We start from the raw sequence: 8,868 nt of genomic DNA, 5'->3' as shown, positions 1-8,868 counted from the left end.
CCCCTTGAGAGACATCACGCGACACCCCTGGTTGTCGTACTCCCCCGTTTCCCTTTCCAATCTTAGGGGGCATACTTGTACCTTCTTGCTCAGAGCCACTCCCAGGAAAGCCCCTTTTCTTGGCTTGGAAGTTTTTCACCTGTAGCCTAGCATTCTCTACTCGTTGCGCCTTCTCTACGGCCTCGCTAAAAGCATTAATCTGGGCCACCGCGAGGTCCTTCTGAATTTCTACGTTCAAGCCCTGGATAAAACGCCTTATTCGTCGTTGCTAGGTCATGATCAGCTCAGGAGCAAATTTGGACAGGCGGGTGAACTGACTCTCGTATTCCGCTACAGACTGGGCCCCGTGGCGAAGTTGGATAAACTCATCTTCCTTCCGTTCCTGGACTAGAGGAGGGAAGCATTTAGCGTTGAACTCTTGCATGAAGTTCACCCAGGTCCGGGGCATCTGCTCCCGTTCCCACTTCTATCGAATGACGTTCCACCAGGAACGGGCCGCCCCTTCTAGCTGGAAGACGGCAAATGTTACCTGCCTCTCCTCGGTATAGTGCAAGGCAGTAAAAATATCTATCATCTTCTCCAACCACTTCTCAGCCACGTCAGGATCAGGGCCTCCAAGAAATTTGGGTGGGGAGAACTTCTGAAATCTCTCAAGGGCTCTATCCTCGCCCTCTATGTGATTACTAGGGTTCCCAGGGTTGGGGTTAGGGTTTTGACCCTGTTGGTGCACCACTTGGGCTAGCAAATCAGTCATTTGCTGCATGGCAGCAGCTATTTGGACGTTGGGGTCAACCCTAGGTTCAGGGTTTGGTCCATATGAGGTTTCTCCAGTGCCCTTCTCAGATGTAGGTTGCCTAATTCCACACCCACGGCCCCGTCCACTACGAGTACCTTCCATTGGTCTAATCAATCTAGGGTCGAAGCGGGAATATAATATTAAACATAGGTAGGCAAAAACAAGTAGCAAGAGGTACGCACAGATCAAAAGCATATATACATACACAACTGTACCGAACCAGTCACACAGTAGCAGTCAATTAGATACAAATATGAGAAATCCATGGAAGTAGCGGAGTCATCTAAAAGCACTATAGAGAAACTAGGTCACAAGTACAAAATAACTAACGAAAAGCTATTTCCCTTCTAGGGCTCCAACCCTAATCTACGAGAATGCCCCAACTTATATCTTAATCCAGGTTAATCATGCTTACTAACACTCGAACAAACCACACAAAATTCCATAGAATCACATTTCTAGTTCGCCCAAGTCCTTTCTAACCTAGGCTCTCATCTCTTCCGTATCCGGGCGCAAGAATCCCATCTAAGATAATTCACAACTCGAGCCGGCCGGTCCCAAGAGTAAATCATCCATATTAAAGATTCCTACCCGACAAACATACCTAACTTCCTCAAGTCCCATGATAAAGATCTTTACACTTATGACATGCACGGTTCATAGCTTATGCTCAAACGAGCACTTAGACATATTCACGAAATCAGGACCATAACACCACTGGCCCAAGCTCACTCCGCGCAGAGACCACGCGAAGCAGCTCTGATACCACCTGAGACTGCCCCACTTTCCCCTAAGGCGTACCAAAGGGGTTAGCGGACTGCCTGCCCAGCTCTCGCCAGGACTACTAGCGCGATTATGTACAGTCTAAAACATTTCGGAAGGTATTAGCGCGCTCAAACGGAACAAAACCATGGAATGAAAACGGAATATCGGAGCCGCACATGAACAGTGCCAATCACATTTATACATGTAAGGTTCCCAACTTACAACCCAAAAGAAAGTGTTAGAACAAAATACATTTAGGTTTTCCAACCATCAAGGAGCTATACAAACGTATATTAAACTAGCTCAACTCGGCTTCAAAATCACAGTTCCAAAAGGTGTTCACATCCCTGTAAGGAAAACAAAGGCAACAGAAAGGGGTGAGTTTACGCTCAATGAGGTACCAAACATATAGGGGAAAAACATGGCCTTTCACGTTTAATCAACCAGATACATATACCAGATATAAAGGAAAGCAGTTAGACACAGTGATTCAAAGGGAAAGGATACAGGTGGCTCTCAGGAGCCAGATTTCCATTTGCAGTACTTGATCCGAACCCGTTGACTCTCCGTTAACGTACATAGAACCAACATATCCGTAGACCCTACTTTACACCAATTTCCGTCCACCAAACATACCCCTACCGGGCCCGAACGCCGAACAGAACAGAAGTGGAAATACTCGAGTATACCAGAATTAAGGGTCTCAACACCCAAAGATTCCTGAAACAGACTACCGTGGTTCGTTATCTAATCGACCAGGCCCTTGCCAGCCCGACTTGAGTAACTAGCCACAGGTGTTGAGCTCAGAGGTCACAGAAAGGTCATTGGATACCAGTCTCCAAACGATATCCGAACAGACTCAGATACAGATAACAGATTACATATAGTCAAGAGGCATACAGACAGACTGTGAGAACCCGTAATTTTTTTCCATTTCCTAGGTTTTATTATATTCAATGGCTTGTTTTCTGCATTTTCGTGATTAGGACAATTTCTAGATACTTTTAAGGAGTAGCTATAATTTTTAGATGATTTTTCTAGTATCGAATTGTTTTTGAGAAATTAAGAGCGTATACAGGACGTGGGACCCACTAGGGCGAAAAGTTCGAAAAAATTCGGCCAGTTAGGTTATGTTTTGGATACTGGATTTAAATAATCGGGTGTTAAGAGATAATTAGAGATTACCAAGTGGATTGGTGTAAGAGAGACAAAAGTTAGGCAAGCAATTAATGAAAGTGACAAGTGTCACTTAGAGATTCATTACCATTTTTGACCACTATTCATTCTCTTACCAATTTATCAAAATAACTCAAAACGTTGACCCAAAAATCCCCAAAATTGGCAAGCTCATGGCCGGCCCTCTCTAAGGAGAAAAGAAAAGAAAAGCTCTCCAAAATTTTGCTCCAACCTTGCTCAATCTTCAACTTCAACCGGTTAAATTTGTAATTGCTCCATAAAACTCCTCCACTTAGTGATTTTGAGGTGATTGGTGAAGTTGTTTGGAAAGCTAAGGTGTTGAATTGCTTCCTTTCTTGTGTTATAAGGTGAGTGACTAAGGAACTACTCTTTTCCTTCCAATAATGTTTAATTAGTAACTTATGTGAGTTGAGGTGATGATTATTGGTGCTATTTCATGATTTGGGTTGAGATTGATGACATTTTCCTATTTAATCATGTGATTTCTGTTTTAATATGATTTTTATGGTGTAGCCATGTATGATGATTGGAAATGGTATTTAAGGAAGTTAGAAGGTGGAAAAAGTGGTTAATTGCAAGCAATTTCTGTTTTGGAAAGAAAATTGGAAAGTTAGGGTTTCTTTGATTTACATTCTGCCTGGCACTGTAGCTCATAGTTAGAGGCCGAATTGACCTTGGGTTAAAACATGAAAGTTGTACCGAATGATATTATAGAGATTCCTACAAAATTTCAGGTCAATCGGAGTAGCGTTGCTTGAGAAAAGATGGAATTACCCTTGCTGCCCTGGTTTTACCCGAATTTGAGAATTGCTTCTGTAATGTGTTATTTTGGTTGGGAATGCTTCAGAATTAGTTGTTGAGGTCTTCTGATGAAATGTATCCTTGTATCTTAGCTTTCGGATGGCTTTGGAATTACTGAATTTGGACTTAGGTAGCCTGATTTATGATGTTTGCACCAGAATGCGATTTGTGAACCTGTTTTTGCGGTTCTGGTGTAGTAGATTGCATTTTGACCTGGTTACACTCGAAACTGGACAGAGTTTCCTTCTTCAACATTGTAGCCCTATCTCTTAGCTTCGAAACGGTGTATCTTGAACCTTCATCCGATAATCGTAGTGCCTTTGGTACCAAAACCGCAAAATGATATCAAAAACTATTTTTTTTGGGTTAACACTTAACTCCATTTCCGGATTTTTCTGGTTTCCTCTAATGCTTATGTATGCTTATGGAACCCATGTTGGTAGTATTTGGCATTGGTTTATGACTTGTTATCGAGTCTCATTGTACTTGTTTGCATGTTTTAGGGCGTGACGGTGTTTCACGACGCTCCTTTGACGGAGGTGCATGAAATATCATTTTCAAGCTTGGTGAGTCTACTACTCACTTGTGTGTTACTATATGGCTTTGATGTACTTGAATTGATGCTTTGAATATTGTTTGAAGTGAGGGTGTACTTGATCACTCTCATGTGCCTTATATCATTGTTTACCATGATTGGAATGTTACATGAAATGAAAGCAATTGAATTGGTGGCGTTTGGACGAGTATCCAACGACCATGCTTGTTACCATTGAGCTCAACCCCATTGGTAGTTGATTGAATCGAGCCAGCGAGGGCTTGGTCGTGACAATTAATGAGCCTTGGGGAAAGTTATATGGAATCTTGTAGTAAGAGAGACTCTCGATTCCGGTATACTCGAGTAATACCATATTTCAAGTGTTTGGAGTTCAGGCCCGGTAGGGGTATGTTGGGTGGAAGGAATGGAAGTAAAGTGGAGCCTACGGTTGGTTACTTTTAAACATTGACGGAGGGTCAATGAGATCGATCAAGAATGCAAACGAGGAAAAGGGCTCTTGAGAGCCGCCCGTATCCTTTTATCACCACTTTTGATGTGTGCCTTTGCTTACTTTTGATGAATTGGAATGAAAAGCTTTATGCTTATGTGAATTTTGCTGCTTGAGTGGTATTATCTCACTGGGCGTAAGCTCACCCTATTCCTTTTGTTTTCCTTGCAGGAAAATAAATACTTTTGGTCTGCAATTGATAGTTGGTTGCCGAATTGAGCTAGATGGACATATCTTTTGTATAACTCCTAGATTGAAACCCTAAATGTACTTTTGAGTCCGTTTCTCTTTTGATTTGGCAAACCATACATGTATCCACTTTTGAATACTTTTGTATGCCACTTTGGATTGTAAATGCTTAATTTCAATATGTAAATATTTGCTTGATGTTTGGTTGGGTTTTGGCGTGTCGGTTACTATTCATGGCCGACTCCGGATTCTTTTTTTTATTTTGACATTTTGACCTGTTTACGCACGGTTGTAAGTTCCGGAACGCATTATATCTCTTTAAACCGAACCGTTAGTCCTGGCGAGAGCTGGGCAGGTAGTCTGCTAACCCCTTTGGTTCGCCTTAGGGGAAGGTGGGGCTGTCACAGGTGGTATCAGAGCCTAGGTTTGAATTGGCCTGGGTATATTAGAAATGCTTGAATTGTGGATTATTTTGGTTACGTCCTTTAAGATTATTATACTGATTTCTTCTTTTGGTGTAGGATGGACGGTCAGGGTGAGCCTAGTAGTCCCCCTGCTGGAGAGCGACCCCGTGGGGTGCTTCCGGTGATTCCATACCAGAACCGGCCCAGAGGGGCCGTTGTGCGTTGGAGCCCGGCTAACCGCCTCCGACGTTGTGAGTGTCGACACAAGTACGCTTACCCTAACGTGTGAGAACCCTAAGCCGTTCATATTTTCTAAGCGTTTGGTTTATTCTTGCTTCCCGTTTAAGTGAAGTTTTGTCCACTAATCGTTTTAAACGGAAGGGTCTTGTTGTTATGTGCAATTATGTGTGAGATATGTATGTATGTGTATGTGTTAGAAGTACGATTTAGCGTGGCAATCAAACTTGGAAAAGAGGAAAAATTTTGCGAAAAGGCTGAAGGGCCGAATCCGGCCAGATTGCTGGCCGGATTGTTGGGCATTTTTGAAAAAAAATTGGATTAGCTACTGCCTCGAATCCGGCCAAGAATCCGGCCGGAAATCCGGCCAGATTCCGGCCGGATTGTGACATGTCACAGCCGGTCAGAAGCTTTGACCGGCTGTTTCCTTCATAAATATCTTGGTTTTGGTTGCTTTTGTCTTCATTTTTGTTCCCTGCTCAACCGAGCTTCATAGAGAGAAAACAAGAAAAGCTCTTTCAAATTTCTACTCCAAGCTTGAGATTTAACCGTTTGTTTTGCAAATTGCTCCGATTAATTTCTTATCTAAGTTGGGTACAAGCTCTTGGTGGAGTTGCTTTTAAAGGGGAAGTCTTAAGTTCCTACCTTGGCTTGAGTTGTTGCAAGTTGAGTTGCTAAGGAAGTTCTTGTTTTGTTTTACTATTGGTTAATTGGTGAATTGTGAATGTTAAAGATGCTATATTGTGGATGATTTCTTGGGTTTGGGTCAAGTTGGACCATTTTCTAATTTATTTGGGATTTATCTGATTTTATATGAAAGTCTTGGATTGGACTTGGATTAGTGGTTTAAATGGTGCTAATGGAAGCTTGTATACGTTATTTACGGTTGTTGGCGGAAAATTTCCGCTTGTGATGTGATTTCCGGTTTCTAGGGTTTTAATTTAGGGATTTTTCTGTTTAATATGAATATGATTGTGTGGCTATGAATGATGATTGGAAATGGTATATAATGACTCTAGGAGGTGGAAAAAGTGGACAATTGCAATCAATTTCTGTTTTGGAAGAAATTTCAGAAAATTAGGTTTTCTGAAGGAACATTCTGCCCGAATTTTTAGCTCCTAGTTAGAGGCCGAATTGGCCTTAGTTTAAAACATGAAAGTTGTAGGGAATGACATTTTAGAGATTCCTACAAAATTTCAGGTCAATCCGAGTAGTTTAGAATGAGATAAGTTGAAATTACTATTGCTGTTCTGGTTTTACCCGAAATTGAGAACTGCGCCTGTAATTGGTTGTTTTGGCTGGAATTTCTTCCGAATTGGTTGTTTAGGCCTTCTTATGAAATTTAGCCCTGTTTCTTATATTTTAGCTGGTTTTGGAATTTCTGGATTTTGAATTGTAGATCCTGAGTTATGATGTTTCCGCTAGAACGCGTTTTGGTGAATCTGTTTTACGTTGTTGATGAAGTATCTTGCATTTTTGACCTGTTTTCACTCAAAACTGGGTTGAGTGACCTTCTGTGATGTTGTAGCCCTGTATTTTAGCTTCGAGATGGTGGATATTGCACCCTCATCCGATAAGCATAGTGACATTTGTGCCATTACCGCAAAATGAGGGCAAAAACTATTTTTTTAGGGCCAAGGCTAATTGCATTTCCGAAATTTCTGGTTTTCTCTCATGTTTGTATATGCTTATGGAACCCTATTGGGGTCATGTTTGGCGTTGGTTTATGACTCGTTATCGAGTCTCATTGTACTTGTTTGCGTGTTTTAAGACGTGACGGTGGTGCACAACATTCTTTTGACGAAAGTGCTTGAAATCACATTTGCTAGCGTGGTGAGTGTACAACTCACTTATGTGTTATTATATGACTTTGATACTTGAACTTGAGATGTTGAATGTTAATTGATTGAAGTGAGAGTGTACTTTATCACTTTCACTTGTTGTTTCGAATGTTATTGGAATGTTATATGAAATGTTATATGAAATGAAATACATGACTTGGTGCCGATCGGACGAGTATCCAACGACTACAAATGTTATCAAAGAGCTCAACCCCATTGGTAGTTGATCGAATCGAGCCGGCAAGGGCTTGGTCGTGACAATTAATGAGCCTTGGGTAAAGTTATAAGGAATCTTGTAGTATGAGAGACTCTCGATTCCGGTATACTCGAGTAATACCACAATGCATGTGTTTGGATTGCGGGCCCGGTTGGGGGATGTTAGGAGGAATGGAATGGGGGTAAAGTGGAGTCTACGGTTGGTTACTTTTAAACATTGACGGAGAGTCAATGGGATCTGATCAAGAATGCAAACGAGGAAAAGGGCTCTTGAGAGCCACCCGTATCCTTTTATCCTCATTATTGATGTGTGGCTTTACTTATTTTTGGTAAATTGGACTGTTAAGCTTGATGCATCTATGAATTTGGTTGTTTGAGTTGTATTCTCACTGGGCAATTAGCTCATCCCGTTCCTTTTGTTTTCCTTATAGGAATATGACTTTTTTTTGGAATATATCTTGATAGATGGTTGCCGAATGAACTAGATGAATGTCTCTTTTGTGTTGTATATAAAATGGGACCCTAAATGTATCATTAGGGCCGTTTTCACTTTTGTTTTGGCAAACCACATATGTAGTGATTTTATATCACTTTTAAATGCCATTTTGGCTTGTAAATGCTTAATGCTATGTTGTATATGTATTTCGATGTTTGGTTGGGTTCGAACGGGTCGGTTACTATTCATGACCGACTCTGGATTTCATTTTTTTATTTTGGGTTATTTTGCCCTTTTGCCTTGTTTACGCGCGTTATAAGTTCCAGAACGCAATAGATTGCTCTACTGCACCGTTAGTCCTGGCGAGAGCTGGGCAGGCAGTCCGCTAACCTCTTTGGTTCGCCTTAGGGAAAAGTGGGGCTGTCACAGTTGGTATCAGACCCTGCTTCGCGTGGTCTTTGCGCGGAGTGAGCCTGGACTGAGTGTTGAATAGGTATGAAGGATTAAGTGCTCGTTCGAGCATAAGCTATGAATTGTGAACGTTATAGGCCTTAAATGTTTCGTGAGATTTGAGGAACATAGATAGGTGCGTCAGGGAGGAATTTCGATTTGTAGATGATTTACTCTTGGGACTGGCCAGCTCGAGATGTGAACTATATTATTTCGGATTCTCGTGCCCGAGTACTCCAGAATTGAGGCGATGCAAGCTACTAGGTATTTGAGCCTTGTATTTTGGAAACGAGCCTTGTATTTTGGAAACATGAACAGGCTTTGTCTGACTAGAATGAGCACAAGAGATCAATGGATATCTAGTTTGGATAGTTGGATAGTAAGTGACGTGAGAGACCAGACGGTCTGATACTGGGACGACTTCACCTTTTCCTTTTGGTTCGTCCGGATATTACTACCACCAGACGTTAGTATATGTGCTTGTATACATGGT

Source organism: Coffea arabica, chromosome 10e, assembly GCF_036785885.1.
Source record: "Coffea arabica cultivar ET-39 chromosome 10e, Coffea Arabica ET-39 HiFi, whole genome shotgun sequence".
NCBI classification, from domain to species: Eukaryota; Viridiplantae; Streptophyta; class Magnoliopsida; order Gentianales; family Rubiaceae; genus Coffea; species Coffea arabica.
This window is presented reverse-complemented; position numbering follows the sequence as displayed.